Below are 21,018 nucleotides of genomic sequence, written 5' to 3' on the forward strand. Positions count from 1 at the left end.
CCACCGGGCAACATCCCCATTTCTTTTAAATTTATTATGCTTAGGAAAAAATCTCACTAAGTTTCTCAGGCTCACCTAAAACTTTTGATCCACCTACTATAGCTTCCAGAAGTTGGGAATATAGGCATGTGCCACCACACCTGGTGCCTTTATATATTTTTCTAGACTCATTGAAAGCATGATGTTCCCAGCCCATTAGGGTGGTGCATGTCTGTTATCCCAGCACTCTGAGAGGCTGGGGCAGTATGATTGAGTTTGAGCTCTATCTGGGACAGCTTAATGATTTAGTGAGATAATTTTACAAAATCAAAAATCACAAAATTCTGGAATGTAATACAGTGTGAAGGCCCTGGGATTTGTCTTCAGTTCCACAGAAACAAAGATAAAAGAAAGTACTGTACTCGCAACAGGAAATTAGAAGAATAAAGACATGCCATTTCCAGAATCCTAATAAACACTATATGTCATAATGTGAACTAAGACAAATAATAGCAACATGTATGAAAAAGAGGGTAGGGCAATAGGATGAGGAAGGAGGAGGGACATGAAAGGGGAAGGTGATTACAAAAAAGAAACTAGCTGTAGTATGTACATGTCACTGCTCCCAAAGATGATTGTAAACTCCATGAACTACAAAGATAAAAATATTTTAAAAGAATAAAAAATGAGATAAATGCCTGAAAACCCTCTTTTACTCCCCAAAGTTGCTTCTCTTTCACCTCCATCACTATTTTAACAGAATATTATTAAGTACCAACACTTCTTTTTGAAACTTCATTTAGATCTTCTCAAAGACAATCAAATTCCAGATCCTTAGTTTCTCAGTAACCTAGCATGTCTCTTGACACAAGTGCTAGAGGGATTGTGTGTGTGTAAGATAGAGGTATGTAATGGTGAAGAGCAAGTTTATGCTCAATCCTTGGCTTTTTATCCTTGCTCTCCTGCAATTTATAGGAGATTAAGGGGACTGTATCTTGGGGTGTATTCCATAAACTGTGCATTTAATTTTAAAAAATGACTGTAAAAGATGCATTGTCATTAATTTCTCTTAAAACACTCTTGCTTACTTTGAACACACTTATCCCATAATTTCTGCCACTTTTTGCAACAGGTTTTAATAAGCATATTTATTTGCACTGTTACGCTGTAACATCTTCAAAATGTTTATCTTTCTTGTCATTGTGACTTTGGGGAAGAGCCAGAGGGAGCACTGTGGCAAATCCAGTGAACAGGTGGATGAGGATGCACCATAGTGTTCTACAGCCTACTTTTCTGTACTTAACTGCAGAGTTCACTGAATATTTGATCACATCTCATAGAGACACAAAAAAAGACTTTCTGAACCAATTCACAAAGCTGCAAGAATTATGGAAAAAGTGCTTTGAAAGTAAAGGAGGGTATATTAAGGGAAATTAATACCAACCTGTCTTTTACTGTCACAATGTTTAAAATTTTAACATTGTCCATACTTTTGAATTAATAATTACATATTCATATGAATTATGGTTAATGCCATGAGCTTCAAGATTTATATCTGCATAGAGTGTAGGATGTAATAAATGATCAAGTCTACATTTTTATCTGTGTTTTATAAACTTTTTTTCACTCTGTATTATATCAGATGGGTGTAGGGTGTTAAATTGTTGATATGACCAACAGAAATGGAGATCATGGAATATCTCTAATTTGTATAATAGGTGAAGTACATAAAATGAGTTTCAATATTATGAAAGAATGGAGAATATGCAGATGGGTTTTGGGCCATGGTGCAGAAATGGTAAAGAAAACCCATATTGAATATTTTTGAACAACAAAATTGTCACTTTGGAAATAGTTGAATTTTTGATAATAAACCTTGGCTTGGTAAAATCACCTCTGTGCTGCATATTTTAAATTTTTAACTGTTACATATTTTAATTTCACAATATTTTGCATAATTTTGAATTAATTTTGAAATATAATAAGATTGATTATATAGTGTAACATGAAGTATACTCAGATTGGGTGCATGGTGTTTTTAGATATATACATTCCATGTGCACACATAGAGAAGAATACATCCACACTATCTGCTTCTGGTTTAAGAAATGCAGTCTTCAGTATTAAAAATACATATCATATAAAATTAATATCATAAAAATTTACATAGATATTATATAAATAAATATAAATATAGCATGTAATACTAAAACAGAAATTGTCTTTGAGAATTTTACCTACCAAACTCTTGGATTGAAGGTAAAACTATCATTAGAGAGAAATATTTACCTGATATATACTTATATCCTATTATGTATATTTAAATAAAGAAAGCATGAAATCCTACATTTAGAGATTTTTATCAGAAACTAGCCAAAAAGCACTAATTCCACTAAACTAAAATGAGAGACAAAAAATATTATGATAGGAAATTTTAAGAAAATATATAGATGCAGAAAACAAATTTTAAGCGCACACTTGATTCAAGTAAAAAACAACCCTTATAACCTTTAATAAATTTGATCAGAAAGAAAAATTTGCAGAATGATAAAATTTAATTACTACAAATTTATTTCAATCTATGAAAATGTGCTTGAAATTTAGAAATTCACAAGAAAATAGCAAAATAATCCTAAGGAAAAAATAAAAAATATCCACAGTACCATATGTGTTAGCAATGTGAGCTTATAAATTAATATTTTCCTAGAATTTTTATGGTACTTGTGGCCTCACTGGAAAAATTGATAAGCATTCAAAAACATACTAATACTGAGCATATTAAGTAAAAGTGAAAAAATATTCATTTTGTATGAGGGGATAGTTTGGCAGTCATTGCCAAAAATGTCACTAATAAAAAAAATTTCACACTACTCTGCTTAAAGAAAACTCCAATCTGTGATAGAGGCTACATCATAACTAGATTTGCTTTTTGCAACATAATTCAATACAGTTGTTTCCCATAAAATAGAAATTAAATAACTAAAGAAAAACCAACAAAATTGAGCACCTTTTGATAATTTAGAAATAAACAATGACAATAATGATGCTTACAAAATTAGAAGTAGGAGGAAACCATCTTAGTTCCATAAATAATGTACAGAATGCAAAGCAAACATAATATTGATAAAATCAAGAATGTGATAGGAATTCATTTGACTACTTCTACTCAATTACAATTTTGGGGGAAAATTAAAATATGAAATTCTCAGTAAAGATTTAATATAACTGATATTATTTTTCAATATTAGTGGTATGTATATGATATTAATGAATTAATAAATTAATGAATTTACTTTGCAGTGACTGATTTATGTTAAAATACTTATGTGTCTAACTTACAAAACATTCAAAAAATTTAAAATATATTTAAAGTGTTAAGTACTGCTCAAAAATTCTTGTAATGTTTGGACATCTAGTGGTTAGAAATGAAAGAAAAAAATTTATAGCAAATAAACTGAAATAAATTGTGAATAAAACATTCTTGTGGATAGAAGATTCAATTTTGGAAAAATGTCATTACTTACCAAGTTGATGTGTTAATCTAAGCAGTTTTGGTAAATATTCAGTTTTGGGGGTATTTTTTTTGTTTTTGTGTGGTCCTGGGGATTGAACTCAGGACCTTGTACTTGCGAGGCAGGCACATTGCCACTGAGCTAAATCCCCGGCCCTTCAATTATGTCTTTTAGTGAAACTCACAACCTTTTATAGGGTGACAATTCATACACATCCTGATGTTAAGTACTACTGGCAATACCTGCTTCACAGAACTTGTCAGATTATGGTGGTTTGTCAATAATTTCTTGGAGAGTGAAAGAAAACCTAGGACAACACCTACAGAGATTTATTTTAGGTACAGAAGGCATTCTACTTTGTGAAAAGAAAGAAATGCTGCTATGAATGTGCCAGATTAATAAGGACAATAAAGTGTCATCCATGAGATCATAAATAAGATGGCCAGTATCAATAAGTAACGATTCTTACATAACATTTTTACATATTTACAAAAAAAAAAGAGAAACTTGCCTCAACTAACCATGAGCATCGTATGGTAAGGGCTGGGAATAGGAGGGAAAAACTAAAATTGCAGTGATAATAATTTGAATTTCTCACTAGACATGGAGCAGTGTGTGACATGTCCAGATCATCAGTATGCCAACATTCAGAGAAACCACTATCTCAAAAAGTCTGGGCAAAGGATAAAAAGAGAAAACTAAACAAAAAGAAATAGAATAAGAGATTAATGTTTATTCTACTGAAAAATATTAGATAATCCTTAAAAAGATGCATCAAGTAGAAAGAGAAACAACACAAATTCATAAAACAATATATAGTCTATTTTACAGATACAGAGAAAATCTTCTACAAAAATATAATATAAATAATATCACATTAAGCTATTTGAAAATGTAATAAAACTTACAAATTTAAATACAGTTAACTTTCCAAAGAAAAAATAAGTTCTCCCATAGTATCATGTCAATTATCAAAATTGAATTCCCAATTATTTTTTCCACAATTATTGAGCTGTAAATATTTTTATCATTGAACTTTAGAAGCATTCAGTGGCATATCATATAAATTTACTTTAGAAGGTTGTCAAAACAAAACTTTGGAAAACTCATTTTATTTTATGAAACAAGATACACTTTGCTAACCACACTTTACAGTGCAAGTTTCAGAAAAAACCCTTATAGGTTTTCCATCTTTTACTAAATTCACATTTCTTATTCTTAGCTTAGAGGTATTTTTAGGGAGGTTATATTGTGACTATACTTAATGTACATAATATAACTTCTGGTAATAGTATGTGGAATAGGCAATAGTCTCAGAAATGAGAAAACATCCTAAAATTAAACATCTTTCCATGATTTATAAAGAAGAAATGGCAAATCAACCATTGCTAAAATGGGAGTAGAAAGTGTCTTAATTACATTAATTAGATATAAACAATGCTAAAGGAATTATCATGTATTCTAGTTTAATATTGAAATAAAAAATGAGACAAGCATGTTCCATATCATCACTTCTACTTGAAAATATGCTGGAGGTCTTGACTAAAGAAATATTGTCATAAAATATATAAAACAAATATTTAATGGAAAGACTTTGTTTCCATTTTTTCACTTCTCATATTAATTCCATTACCCAAAAAATATGATGTATTATTTTGTGACTATACTTATGTATAAGGGTAAGAAATAGGTAAATAAACATAAACAATTGAATGTAGTGCTGAACAAATACAAGGTTAATACACAAATATTATATTTATATCTCACTCATAAGCTATTCAAAATGAAAATTTAAAAGATGATATTTATTATATCTTAAGTTTAGAAATATTCATCAATAAAGTCTGTTAAGGTTTTGAATGATTCTACCAATAAATTATTGAAAAGAGTTTAGACCAAAGGAACTAAAACCTGTGGTTGTAAAAGTATATTTATGACTGAAGACTCAGTAATGAAAAGATTTTTATATGTACTCATCCAATTTGTCTATCAATTCAATCTAGTTGTAATCAAAAATTCCATTACACTTGGGATAAAAATGATAATTGTAGAAAGTGAAGGAACTTACTATGCTTGACCTTGAGCAGAATTGGTCATATTTGGTTCCCTAGATCTTAATAAAAAATATGGTGAGTAATCCTCCCTATATTTTTTTCCTTGACTGAATCCCAAGACCATTGTTTACAGAGGTTTAGTTTAGAAAGGTAGGTCTTTAATTATTCAGTGAGAAGAGAAAAATACTGTGATGGCTAAAGTAGATATACAATGAGGAAAAATTTGTTTGGTTCTCTTCACCATGAAGAAGCTGATTGGTACTAATTGCAAATTACGGTCTATGTAATTTTTTACTTAATGCCCAGAAAAGCAAAGTAGGACAATTCACATCAACTATTCCAGTGAATTTCTGCATTGGGGAAGAGATGTAAATAATGTGAAAGAATAAATTTGGAATGATAACAGTTTGCATTTCACACTAGATAGGGAGCAGTGTATGAAGTGTCCAGATCATCAGTATGCCAACACTCAGCAAAACCATTGCATTGAAAAGTCTGTGACATTTCTGACTTTTGAAGATCCCATGGGGAAGGCTCTGGCTGGTACTGTCCTGAGTCTCACTGTCCTCACAGCTGCTGTTCTTGGGCTTTTTGTGAAGCATCAAGACACTCCCATTGTCAAAGCCAACAACTGAAATCTCAATTACATCCTACTCATCTCCCTCATCTTCTGCTTTCTCTGCTCCTTACTCTTTGTTGGCTGTCCCAACACAGCCACCTGCATCCTCAAGCAGACCACATTTGGAGTTGTGTTCACTGTGGCTGTTTCCACCGTCTTGGCCAAAACTGTCACTGTGGTGCTGGCCTTTAAGGTCATTGCTCCAGGCAGAAGGATGAGGCAGTTGTTGGTATCAGGGGCACATAACTACATCATTCCCATTTGCTGCCTGATCCAACTCACTGTGGAGTCTGCATGGGCACTAATCCACCCCACATTGACACAGATGCTCGCTCTGAACATGGCCGCATCATCATCGTGTGCAACAAGGGCTTGCTCACTGCCTTCTACTGTGTCCTGGGATACCTGGGCTCCCTGGTCCTCCTGAGCTTTGCTGTGGCTTTCCTGGCCAGGAACCTGCTGGACACCTTCAATGAAGCCAAGTTCCTGACCTTCAGCATGCCGGTGTTCTGCAGTGTGTGGGTCACCTTCCTCCCTGTGTACCATAGCCTCAAGGGGAAGGTCATGGTGGCCATGGAGGTCTTCTCCATCTTGGCCTCTGGTGCAGGGTTGCTGGCCTGCATTTTTGCCCCCAAGTGTTATATTATTTCATTAAGGGCAGATAGACATTCTTGGACTAAATTCAAAGATAAAATATATACTAGAAGTAAAAATCCTTCTTAAATTTAATTTAATAATGTATTTTTTTTTCTGAAATACATGGAGGACCCTGAGGTTAATCAGCACCATTTGTTTAGAGAAACGTTAAATAGCAATATGGGTTTCATTTTAATGAACCAATGGCTTTTACTTCTTTGTGTAGTAGTTTAACATTCAGTACAACATATAGCCATCATCATTATAATGTAAAGTTCTTCTGGATATATTTTTTCCTCCAATAATATCTAATTGCATTTTTATTATGTTTGCTTAGTCTCTTCTTTGATTTTTGAAACTATTTATTTTTGCAGTCCTTGGGGTTGATCCCAAGGACTTCAAACCGAAATACATCCATACCCCTTTGTAATTTCCTTCTTTATTTTGAAGAAAATTCCTGTAAAGTCTAAGTAGCCAAGGGCGGCCTTGAACTTGAATCCTTCCAATTCAAAATCATGGAGAGAATAGTAAATCTAATTATTCTAGGGTCAATATCCTAGTCAAGTGCTGTGAAAGATGTAGATATGGGAAAGGACCCCAAGCAGGTTTTCTAACTAGTGTATGTGAAAAAAAACTAAAGGACACAAGAATATGCAGTCTTGGTAAAATATAATTAAATGTGATAGGCATGGTTGTGGACTTCTGTAATTTCAGGTATTTCTGAGTCTAAGATGTGAGAATCACTTGAGCTCACAAGTTGAAGAGCATTCTGAGAACCATATTGAGAACCCACTTGTATTTAAAAAAACAAACACACACAAAATGTATTATATATATATGTGTGTGTCATATATATTATGTGAATATATGTGTCATAAATTTTATTTATATTTATATATATATGGTGTGATAAAAACTATAGTCAATGCTTAAATTAAAACAAATTACAATAGAAGATACTTTGCCATTAATTTTACCCCATAGACTCTACCACATCTGAGAGACACCACATTGTTCTTCTATCTTTCTGAAGCAATTCTGGAAGGCCTTTTCTTATGAATGTCTTTATCTGCACTGCATTGGCTAATAAAAATTTTTACCTTTCATGGTTATTTTTACTCTGGGTGAGAGCTAGAGTTGAAATGGTGCCATGTTTGGTGAGTAAGGCTTCTGGAAACATAGAGCAATTTTTTGAGCCTATATTTCCATCAGATGACACTAAGGAGTAACATTCATTGTATTTTTTAATCACACCTTGTAAAGACACTCAGGACAGAGGACTTCCAGAGCTGCTCAGATAGTGGCACAAATGATAGCACAAGACTGAAGAAAGAGCAAGTATGGATTAATGGCCATGTGTCTTTTATGCTAATAAACTTTTAAATTAAATATTCACTGTGTATTTCAATCACACTTCACATACATAATGAGCAACTGGAGTGAGCAGGAGAATAAGAAGGAGGGGATGGTGCGATTGATAGATGACATTTTCTTTTGGTGATCAAAATGAGTCATTCGCAGCAATTGTGGGAATCATCCAGAAGAAAACATTCCAGGACAAACAGGCCTTGTGTGGGCCATTGAAATGGAACATGTTTAGAAATTTTAGATTCAAAAGGAGACACATGTCATATTATACTCATGAATTTTACTCTGTTACTACATTTTCAGAAATGCAGGCATCTTCATTTGGAAATAGGCAACTAATGCCTAAGCAGAACTTTATATTGAGGTTTAAATATTCCTTATGTAAAAACATAAACATGTTTTCAATTATTAGAATCATTCTTGTGTTTGTTTTCTTTCAGATACCATAGGGTTAAAGAATTGTGTTAATCTTACTTCATATTATGACACATTATCATCCTTTATCTTGCAGTATATTTAATTATTAACCTTATTAGAACTGTAGCTTATAAGTGTCTCATGTACACAAGTGTGAATGGAGGACCACTGCTCTTCATAGGGATTATTAACAAATGGCAGGAAGTAAGCACTACTTTCCTAGTGCATCAGAGCCAAGGAAATTTCTCCAGGCTCCTTTGCTTTATATTTTATGACTCCTCCTGCCATTCAGGATCATGGCACACAACACTGACATTGTGACCTGGTCACAGATGTGACTTTACTGGAAAAATATTTTACAACATGCTTGCCCTGTGGGAACAGCTATTCCCCCAGCAGGTTCCACCTAATCTTTAGTGGATTCTATACCAGTCTCAGTAGAAATCCATATACAGAATGGTATGGAAATAGGTATATGTGAGATAGAAGAAACAACATTGTCTGAATGTCTTACCTGAAAGGAGAGAAATGATTAAAGTTGTCCCCAAAGAAACATTAGAGTGTGAACAGTGTACAAGCTCTAAGCTTCTAGAATGAGTGAGGGGGGAAAAGTGCTTGTGTGTCCAACCAAGAATAAATAAATTTGAGCAAAAACCAAAAAATTCCTTCTTGCATTTGGAGAACAATAGCTATACACCACACACATCACTTTATCCTAGGATTTAGTGTCAAGAGGAAAGGTAGAACTATAAGAAAAATTAATGAATAAAAGTATACTTTACATTTGTTTAAATGTAAAATGGTGATACAAATGTATAGGTACCTAAGGTAAAGCTCGATGGCACTCTACCATGGAACTACATTCCCAGCACCAATTTTCTTTTAATTTGAGACAAGATTTCACTTAGTTGCCCATGCTGTTCTCCAACATGTGATCCTCTTGCCTCAGCATGGCAGCAATCTGTCAATGGAATCATGTACGTCCAGGCAATGATGAACATATGCTTTATGAGCAGCAAGAGCCAAAGTTTGAATTTTCTCCGTGGAAGAGAAGAGGGCCCCTCTGTTTTTCAGAACAGTCTGAAAGTACAGAGGCTGGGGTTTGGATGAGCCGATCTCAGAGGATGAGTTGGGTCTTCAGAACTGAAGCATCTGCAATAGTGGACAAAACTGAATTTCACTTGTTCCTCCTTGGTCAGCTCTGCCTGTGGCTCAGGCAGAGGAAAGTGGATGGAGATGAGTTCTTCACAACCAATTCCCAAGTAAGGAGGGACCTAGACTGTTTCCTAAAATTACCTCTATGGCCAACAGATGGAGAAGTCTGTTCTCTTGGCCAGAATCATCCAATGTGGTCAAGAAGTGTTAAAGAATGTGAGCTCCTGGTAGGATTCTCCAGCACTCTAATGATTAGTGTGCCACAGATTCATACAAACATAGTTGGTTTTGTACAACTTATTCTGATTGATTCCCAGCTATATTAAAATGTATTGATCAGAAATATCAATTCCCTTTGCCTTTTTCTCCTTAGACCAAATGTGATGAGAAAAACACAATTAAATATTTAATTTAATGCAAACAGTGGCCTTAACTTTTGACAAAAAGAAAATAGAGATGAGGAAAAGAGTGGAAGATAAATTTCTGGGTAACATGAAACTTATTTTCCACAGATGAGTCAGTCAGACCAGGGCCAAAGTTGAGGTGTCTGCAAGATTTAGCAGCTAACAAAGAAAATTGTGCTTCTGTAGGTTTAGGTCAAATAGGCCAGTTTTAAATATTTTTAAATGTCAACTGTATTAAAGTTTAGATTGAAAATAATTAAAAGCTTTAAAACCTATACAAAAATTTAAAAGTTCTCCACTTCTCTTTATTTCATGTGCTTGCCTTCCCTCCACCTTCCATTCATTTTTTTCCTTGTACTCCTCCCATTATTTTGCCTTTAACACTCTTCCACCCATCTACCTATCCTTCTGTCCACCAGTCCATGTCTCCATTTAGTTCCTCTCTTCACTTAGGCAAAGAAGTAGAAACGGAAAATAACATATGAAAAAATGGTCAACTTATGAAATATATTTTATTGCATTTATAAACTTAAAAATCCAGCAAGGATGGCACTACAAAGAAATAACATCTACTAATTCATTTAAAATAGTTGCAAACATTCTAAATTTAAATTTATTCAAAATAGTCTTAGAAAAGTTCAGTACACCATGAAAAAATAATTTTTTCCTGATAAGTACTATGTATTATTAATTGAATTTCTAATCTTTATAAGTACTGACAAAATTATGAATTTAATTCAAACAATTAGTTTCACCACATATTGGTTACAAATTAAGAGTAATTTAGAAATCTACAAACTCATTTTTATGTGTTCTAAATTATAGACAAAAATAATAAACATAATAATTGATGTAAAAACCTTGGATTGTTCACTGAAACTATAGGTAATAGAAAGAAGTCTTTGGTCGTTTTTGAAATAAAGTACCATATTAGTAATGTAAAGAAAAACAGAAAAAAAACACATCAATAGAATAAAGAAGAAAAATATATGATTACCATATCATATGGACTACAAATCCAAGAGATTCAACAAGGACAATTATAGAGATAAAAAAATTTGGCCATCTGATTCAACAAGTACCTCTTTCCTTACAAAATATTTAGTATATATTTTATAGATAAACTATGTTTACATTATCAACAAATCCTAAAGTTATGCAAGAATAAATAGAAGAAAAATATTCCACATGATATTTATGTGTATATGTAGTAAATAAGAAACAAACAGACATATGGACATATTTTACATTGAAAAAGAATGTTTAAACGAGATAAGTAGAAATATTTAACTGACAGAACACTAATCATCTCTACATTTAACACATTAATTCAATTTAATGCATAAATTCAATTCAGTGCCATTTTAAATTCAAGACTATTTGTTATCACATGTGATCAGACAATCCTAGGATTCTACAGACAACAAGAAAGAGAATTTCTGCAAAATTAGCTTCAGAAGAATTTTCAGGCATGGGTGAGCTAGGGAATACAAAACCATTTATCAAAATAAAATATAAACAGCATAGTTAAGGCATGGTAATTGTTGAAGTGGAAAAATTTAATGAAATACATCAAGGAATTCACAAATATGCTGACCTACAGACAAAAGTTACCATATTAACATTGAGCAAAAATGATCAAGGAGGTCAAGTGCTGCACAAGATAAAAGTGTAACAGAATGAAACAAGCAAAAATATAAGGGTTTATTAATGATTTTATGAGAGGAACAAAAAAATTTCAGACTATGATTCAAAAAGAAAAGGCTGGCTGGGGATTTAGCTCAGTGGTTTTGCCACCTGCTGTGCAAGCACAAGGACCTGAGTTCGATCCCCAGTACCAAAAGAAAAAGAAAAAGTAAAAGTTATTGTTAACAATTGTTAGTGACTCTTTGAAAGAAATGAGACCCTTGATAATGGAAGTAAATTCCATGCTGTAATGTAATTTGTAACTGAAAATAATAGTACAGATTTTGCTCCAGCCTCATTGCATATTTTGAGAAAAACACATTTTTTTATCTTAAAAAGGTTCTGTCAGATTGCAATTCATCTCTGAACCCATGCAGAGAATTTCTCACTGGTCTTAAGAAAATACTGTAGGACTTAGGGGTAAAGGTGCAGCCCAGCAGCCCTGCACTAGAGGCCAAACTGGAGAAGAATTCCATGGCCACCATGACCTTCGCCCTGGTGCCGAGGTACAAAGGAAGGTGACCCATGCATTGCAGAACACCAGCAGGCTGAAGGTCAGGAACTTGGCTTCATTGACTATGTCATGAAGGTTCCTGGCCAGGAAAGCCACAGTGAACCTCACCAGGGCCAGGGAGCCCAGGCATCCCAGGACACAGTAGAAGGAAGTGAGCCCTCATTACACATGATGTGCCCATGTTCAGAATGTGCACTCATGGCAATAAAGGGTGGATTTGTTGCCATCCATACTTTACAGTGAGTGAGTTGGATGTTGGAGCATATTAGGATGATGTAGTTAGGTGTTCCTAATACCAGCAACTGCCTCATCCTTCTGCCTGGAGAAGTGACCATAAAGGCTAGCACCACAGTAATGGTTTTGGCCAAGACAGTGGAAACAGCCACAGTACACACAGATCCAAATGTGCTCTACTGGAGAATGCAGGTTACTGTGTTGGGGTGGCCAATGAAGAGTAAGGAGCAGAGAAAACAGAAGGTGAGGAAAGGAGCAGGTTGTAACTGAGAGCCCAATTGCTGGCCTAGTGATGGGAGTGTCTCGATGCTTCACAACGAGCCCAAGAACAGCGGCTGTGAGAATAGTGAGACACAGGGCAGTGCCAGTCAGACAGAGCCTTCCTCAAGGGGTCTTCATGAGCCAGAAAAGTCAGCAGATTATTACAGGCAGTGATTTCACTGAGTGTTGGCATACTGATAAACTGGACACTTCACACTTTTTATCTAGCAAAAAATGCAAATTTTTCTCAGTGTAGGTTTAGTAATTCCCTTTTTTCATACCCTCCACCCAAAGTAGCACACTGGAATAGTTGAGTCATACTCATCCTCTTGTGTTGTTATAGACCCCAAAATTCCAAATCAATACTGATTTTCTTCATTACAGTGCAGTAAACGGTACTAATATTGATTCTTTTTATTTTTGTGGCATGTTCTTGAGAAAATTTTTCCATTCTCTCAAGCCTTTAAAAATTTACCTGCTCAAACTAAAAAAGTGCAAGCAATAAGATATGTATTCATTCAATGAGGGAGCACTCACTGGGAAACCTCCATGAGCTGTATTTTTTAATTTTCAGGAAAATAAATATGTGCCGTAACACTCTATGAGGTACAGTAAGTTCTGTGAGTTTTTGCAGCGTTTACCACAAAACATAGTGGGATTTTCATTGTGATTGAATGGGATCAGTACAACAGTGTAAAGTATTATCATATTATTATTGACCCTTTTGATTCAGAAATCTTTATCTAACAACTCATTTCAGGTTAATTGTAATAATTTCCTGTTATATATGTGTTGTTAGAAACTTTTGAAAATTTGACAACTTATTTCTAAATATTGCATAGTTATGATATAATGTCTTTTAAAATTCAGGTTCTGAATTATGAATGAGGTGAACAAAGTGTTGTTTGAACATTTCCTGATATTCAATCACCAATTGGTTTCATTGATAAGTAATTTACCTGGACTTTATCCTTGTACACAATTATCATTCCAGATTAACACTGCTATTTTTTTTCCTTCCTAATATATGCTGCTTTTATTTCTTTTCCTGACCTGATTGAATTGGCTGGCATCTCTACCATACCATGAGATAGATGTATAATTAAGAACTCCTGCCTCATGTTTGTTTTTAACATTGAAGGATTCTGTGAACATTTTTTGTGGCATTAACAAAGTTTCCTCCTATTTCTTATTTAATATAATTTGTTGTCATTTGTTTATAAATTGTAGCTAAGCTTCAATTTCTTTATCTATTACTTCATTTATTGACATTTTAATGTTTTTTTCTAGAATCTAGTGCCCTGAATTACATGAAGTAAGCAAAATTTGGCCTTCATGTAGCCTCCTTAAACTATAGCACAAATAGGAACAGGAAATGTGATTTTGATGGAAGAAAGAAAGTTGCAAGCTGGGTGTGGGCATGCACACTTGTAATTTCACCAATTAGGAGGAGGTAGGAGGATCCTTGCAAATTCCAGGACAGCCTGGGTGACATAGTGAATTCATGACCAGTCTGAACTACATGGCATGACCCTGTCTGAAACAAACCAACAAAAAACCAAACAAAAAAGAGAAAAGTTGCTTGTGATGTTTGATTTTCTGTTGTCATGCATGAGTAGCACAGTTCAAGCTTGCTCATAAAATGCATTGATTTCCCCCTTCCCTGTTTATCTGAAGGAGTTTGAGTAATTTAGCAATGGCACTCTCTTGAATATTTGTAAAGTTCACCAGTTAAACTCTGAATCAACATAAAAATTGTGAGAAAAAAATGGCATATGGATTCAACTTTTCAGTAGATGTGTTATTTTGAAAAAATTTGATCAGTATTTATGTGTAAATTCATGAAGTTTACAAAGATTTCCAACTACATGGATGTGGAGCTATTTATATTTTCTTATAAAATGTTTTGTATTATTTTCAGATGTGTCTATTTTCAGAGTTTGTATATTTGGTTTTGCAATTGATCTCTTTGTGGTCAATTTTATAAGAGCTATCACTTATATTTTGTTGCCAAAATCAACTTTAATTTTTATGACATTTATGTTCTTCTATTTCCCTTTTATTTCCTATCTTCCAATTTCATTGTTTCCTTTTTCTTTTGATTTCTTGTTGGTGTTGAATATTTCAGATGCAGAACTTCAGCTTAGCTTTGCATAAACACACTCATAAAATACATACATATATATGTCTCATCAGATAATTTTAGCTTTAACAGACTTAATGAATGGTATTTTCAGTTTCAATTGTTTGTAATTTCTCCTAATTTCTTTTCTAGAAATCATTTTGAGAATGTTATTTATTAAAACAAAATAATTATTGCTTGGTGCACTTTTTAAATCTGCACGTGGTACATACAATGAAACTACTATATACCAAATAAGTGTAAAAATATATATTATACAAATATATATATTTTGTATATATAGTATGCAAATTAACTATAAGGTACAAGAAAATATTAATTTTGGCACATATTAAAAATATTGATATCATACAGTGAGGTGAAATTAAATCATATATCAGTGATCAAAAATATGGAAAAGGCTAAGCAGAGATATGATTCCAACCTGTCATGATTTCATATGATAAATGCAAGTATTTACAAAGGGGTAATGATGAAACAGAAGATCTTCAGTATTGGCTTTCTGTACATTCTCTATTTCATGTCTCAAGTACCCTCCCACATTGAGTATTTTCATAACATTGAACATTGAAGCTTAGTTCCTTTGAGTATTATATGTGGGAATGTGCCATTTTGACACTTCTGTTGAACTTCATAAGAATTTTTACGTACTTCTCATTCATCAGATATAATGTTAATATTACTTCTTCAGTGAAGTTTAGAACATTGTTCTTATTGGGCATGGTGTCACATGCCTATAATCACAGCACTCAGGAGACTGAGACAGGAGGATCTCGGTGAGCTTTAGGACAGCTTAGGCTATACAGTGAGTTCAAGGGCAACCTGTACTACATTGAGAGACCTTGCCTCAAAGAAAAGCTAAATAAAGTGCTGTTCCAAAATATTATATATATAGCATCACTTACTGAACCTCAGTCATATCATTATACTGATATATTATGACATATATACTCACTCATTACTGCTGAACTATGTGTATTGAAATCTATGAATAAGATGGAATTTACAAAGCTAAAGTATTCAGGAATGAGGTATTGTGAAATTAGTGCTTTTGATGATTCCAGAAAAATTAATCAAGAAATGTTCAAGGGTCAGTGAGTGTGTTTTTTTCATTAAGTTTATTAGTACATTTTAGGTATATAATGTGATGACATTCATCATTAGAAATGTGTAACTTTACATGATATATGTTGATTCTTATATTTTCCTCATTTCTCTGCCCTCTCTTCAACCCTTCCACTCCTCTCTTTTTTACAAAGACTTGCTTTCCATTTTTTCCTTTTCTTATATTTTCTCCTTTCCCCTACTCCTCATGCTCCCTCCTCCCCTTTAGACCTTTCCTCCCTGTTTCATATTGTCTATTATACATTTTGATTCTCATTTACACCTTAAGTTTCTCACACCAGGGAAACTATTCTGTATTTACACATGTGTGTCCTATTTATTTCACTTAAGAGTATTGCCTCAATGTGTTCCATTTAGCTATAAATGTCTCTAGTTTCTCACTCTTTATGGCTGAATAGTACTCCCTTTTATAAAATAAAACACATTTTCTTTATCCAGTCTCCAGGTGATGGGCAATTGGGCTATTTCCAAGTTTTAACTATTACAAACTGTGCTGCTGTGAATATGGATGCACATATATCACTGTGGTATAATTATTTTGGGAAGATACCCAGCAGGGAAACAGCTGGGTCAAATAGGACCTCTAATCCTAGTTATTTGAGTATCTCCATATTCATCACCACAGTGGTTTCACCATTCTGTACTCCCACCAGCAATGAAGAAAGGTTCCATTCTCCCAACAACAACACCAGCATTTGCTATTGGTTGATTTCTTGATATCAGCCATTCTTTCTGGGGTGAGGTGGAATCTCAGTATTGTTTTCATCTGCATTTCTCGAATGACCAGTGATGTTGAACATTTTTTCATATGTTTATGTCCTCCTTTTACTTCTTTTTTCTGAGAAATGTCTGTTCATTTCAGAAGCCCATTTTTTAATTGGGTCTTCAAATTTAGGAGGTCTGATTTTTTAAAGTTCTTTTTATATTCTAGATAGTAGTCCTTTGTCTAAGGTTCAGCTAGTAAAAAAATTACCCACATTATGGGCTGTCTTTTAGCTTTTTTGGTGGTTTCTCTTGCAGTGAAGAAGCTTTTTAATATGATGAGATCCCAGTTATTGATTCTCTGTGATAGTTCCCGTGCTACTGAGACTTTGTTCATGAAGTGTTTTCTTATGCCAGTGTTGTCGAGTTCTGCCTAAACCATCTTTCAGCAAATTTAGTGTTCTTGTTTTAATATTTAGATCTTTGATCCATTTTTATTTTAGTTTAGTGCATGGGGAAAGATATAGTTCTAGTTTTAATCTGTTGCAGGTTGAAATCCAGTTTTTCTAGCACCATTTATTAAAGAGGCTATCTTCCCTCCAGTGAGGGTGGTTGGCTCCTTTATCAAAGATGAGATGGCTGAGTATGTTTGGAATTGTTTCTGCATCTTCTATTCTATTCCAATGATCTCCAGGTGTATTTCTTTAACAGTACCATGCTGTTTTTATCACAGTGGCTTTGTGGTATAGTTTAAAGTTGGGTATTGTGATACCCCCAGCCATGTCTCTGTTACCTAGAATTGCTTTTGTTATTCTAGGTCTCTTCTGGTTCCAAATGAATTTTTGGATTATTTTCTCTAGTTCTGTGAAAAATACTTTTGGGATTTAAATTGTGATTGCATTGAATCTATACAGCAATTTTAGAAGTATGGCCAGTTTTACTATATTGATTTTTCCCACCCAGGAGCAAGGAATTTCTTTCCATTTTCTGATATCCTCTTCAATCTCTTTTCAGAGTGCTGTGGTTTTCAAGAAAGAGGTTTTTTACTCACTTCGTTAGACTGATTCCTAGATATTTCAGTTTTTTGGATGCTATTGTGAAAGGAATTGTTTCCCCAATTTCTCTCTCAGTGAGTCTATTGTTTGTGTACAAGAAGGCTATTGATTTTTGAGTGTTGACCTTGTGTCTAGGTACTCTTTTGCATCTTGCAATTAAGTGTAGAAGGTTTTATCAGAGTTTTTTGGTTCTCCTATGTAGAGTATCATGTCATCAGCAAATAAGACAGTGTGATTTCTTCCTTTCCTATCTTTATTCCTTTTATTTCTTTCTCTTGTCTAATTCTGGGGATAATGTTTCCAAAACTATATTGAACAGGAGTCAGTGGATATCCTTATCTTGTTACAGATTTTATCAAGAAAGCTTTCGGTTTTTAACCACTTAGTATGATGTTCACTGTTGGTTTTTCATAGATAGCCTTTATTAGATTGAGATAAAGACCATTTATTCCAATTTTTTGTAGTGTTTTTATAATGAATGGGTGTTGGATTATGTTGAATCCTTTTTCTGCATATTGAGATGATCATATGGTTTTGTCCTTGGCTCTATTAATATAGTATATTACATTAATTGATTTACATATGTTGAACCATCTTTACATCCCTGGGATGAATCCAAATTGGTCAGGGTGTATGATCTTCTTGATAATCTTCTGTATTTTGCTTGCCAGTATGTGATTGAAGATTCTTACATCTATGTTCATTAGGGAGATTGGCCTGTAGTTCTCTTTTTCTGTGTGGGTCTTTCTCTGCTTTCCTAATCAAAGTATTGGTTCCTTCCAGGAATGAATTTGGGGGTATTGGTTCCCTTTCAATTTCTTAAAGAGTTTGAGAAATAGTGGCATTAGCTTTTCCCTAAATTTCTTGTAGAATTCAGAAGTAAAGCCATCAGGACCTGGGATTTTCTTTGTTGGTAAATTTATACATTATTCATTTTCACTGATTGAAATTGGAGTGTTTAGAATTTTTATATCTTCTTTGTTCAGCTTTCATAATTGATATGTATCGAGGAATCTGTCCATTTCTTCTGTGTTTTCAATTTTATTGGAGTACAGGTTCTCAAAGCAGATATTGATGATCCTCTGGATTTCTACTGAATGTGTTGTGATCTCACACTTTTCGTTCCTAATTGCATGGATTTGAGCCTTTTTCTTTCCTTTTTCTGTTTCATTAAGGGTTTGTCAATTTTATTCATTCCTTTGAATAACCAGCTCTTTGATTCACTGATTTCTTTTTCTATCATTCTCAGTCTCCATTGCAATGGTTTCTGCTCTGATTCTTTTTTTTTAAATAAAATTCTTTTATTGGTACATTGTAGGTATACAACACAATTACATTTCTCATTGGGAATTGTACCTTTACATAATGCATCTTTGTTCTTATTTTTTCCCATTCCTAGCCTTACCTTCATGCCCTCCACCCTTCCCTATTTACAAAGACTTTATTTCCATTTTTTCCATTTCTCATCATTTTTCCTTTCCCTTCTTTCCTTTCCCCTTCCCCTCCCACTACCCCTACCCCTTTGGACCTTTTCTTCCTATTTTACATTTTTGATTATTCATTCTAATCATTGGTACATTTTAGGTATACAATATAATGGCATTCATCATTGGAAATTGGCATGTTTACATAGTCTCTCTTGGTTCTTATTTTTCACCCTTGCCCAGCCCTCCCTTCAACCCCTCCATTCCTCCCTATTTACAAAGATTTTGTTCCTATTTTGACATTTTCTCATATTAATCCTATTCCCTTCTATCCTATCCCCTAGCCCTCCCACTTCCTTCCCCTTTGCCCCTTTTCTTCCTATTTCACATTACCTATTATACATTTTAGTCCTCATTTACACTTTCAGTTTGTCATACCAGAGAAACTATTCCGTATTTATACATGTGTGTCCTATTTATTTCACTTAAGAGTATCAACTCAATGTGCATCCACTTAGCTATAAATGTCTCTAATTTCTCATTTTTTATGGTTGAGTACTACTCCATTTTATAAAAAAAAATCCACATTCTCTTTATGCAGTGTCCAGTTGATGGGCATTTGGGCTGTCTCCAAGTTTTCGCTATTACAAACTGTGCTGCTATGAACATGGGTGCACATATATCACTGTGGTATGATTCTTTTAATTCTTTGGGGAAGATCCCCAGCAGTGGAATAGCGGGGTCAAATGGGGCTTCCAGTCCTAGTTCTTTGAGGTATCTGCATACTGATTTCCACAGTGCTTGCACCAGTCTACACTCCCACCAGCAGTGGAGCAGAGTTCCTCTTTCCCCACAGCCATGCCAGCATTTGTTATTGGTTGATTTCATGATAGCAGCCATTCTTTCTGGAGTGAAGTGGAATCTCAGTGTTGTTTTCATTTGCATCTCTCGAATGACCAGTGATGTTGAACATTTTTTCTTGTATTTATTTGCTATTTCTACTTCTTTGTCTGAGAAATGTCTGTTCCTTTCAGATGCCCATTTATGGATTGGGTCTTTAAATTTGGGAGGTCTGATCTTTTAAAGTTCTTTATAGATTCGAGATAGTAGACCTTTGTCTGAGGAAGAACAGGTGAAGATATTTTCCCACATTGTGGATTGTCTCTTCGCACTGCTGGTGGTTTCTTTTGCTGTGCAGAAGCTTTTTTATAAGAAGAGATTCCATTTGTTGATTGTTTTTGCTAGTTCACGGACAACTGAGGTATTGTTCATAAAATCTTTTCCTACACTGAGGTCTTCAAGGGTTCTACCTAACCTCTGTTCCAACTGGTTCAGAGTCTCTATTTTAATATTTAGCTCTTTAATCAGTTTTGACTTTGGTTTAGTGCATGGTGAGAGATATAGGTCTAGTTTTAATCTTTGGCAAGTTGAAGCCCAATTTTTCCAGCACCATTTATTAAAGAGGCTATCTTTCCTCTAGTGAGGGTGTTTGGCTCCTTTGTCAAAGATGAGATGGCTGAGTGTGTCTGGAGTTGTTTCTGCATCTTCTAATCTGTTCCACTGGTCTTCAAGTCTGTTTCTTTGCCAGTACCGTGCTGTTTTTATCACAGTAGCTTTGTAGTAGAGTTGCAGGTTGGGGATTGTGATACATCCTGCCATGTCTCTGTTACCTAGAATTGCTTTTGATATTCTGGGTCTCTTTTTGCTCCAAATGAAATTTTGGATTGTTT

General features: G+C 34.1%; 2 pseudogenes across 1 annotated transcript in view; one reads left to right on the forward strand and one right to left on the reverse strand.

The window, feature by feature from the left end:
- Positions 1–12,093, forward strand: part of LOC147820493 (vomeronasal type-2 receptor 116-like) — a 188,484-nt pseudogene extending 176,391 nt beyond the window's left edge. The window contains exon 8 of the transcript XR_015448458.1: positions 5,969–12,093. The product of XR_015448458.1 is annotated as a vomeronasal type-2 receptor 116-like (transcript). The remainder of the gene's footprint in view (positions 1–5,968) is intronic.
- LOC147820498 (vomeronasal type-2 receptor 116-like) lies at positions 12,082–13,121 on the reverse strand (annotated as a pseudogene).
- Between the last annotated feature and the right edge of the window lie 7,897 nt (positions 13,122–21,018).

Source organism: Heterocephalus glaber, unplaced genomic scaffold (genome assembly GCF_053883595.1).
Source record: "Heterocephalus glaber isolate CG9 unplaced genomic scaffold, H.glaber_assembly_v1.0 deba00001868, whole genome shotgun sequence".
In the NCBI taxonomy this organism is placed as follows: domain Eukaryota; kingdom Metazoa; phylum Chordata; class Mammalia; order Rodentia; family Bathyergidae; genus Heterocephalus; species Heterocephalus glaber.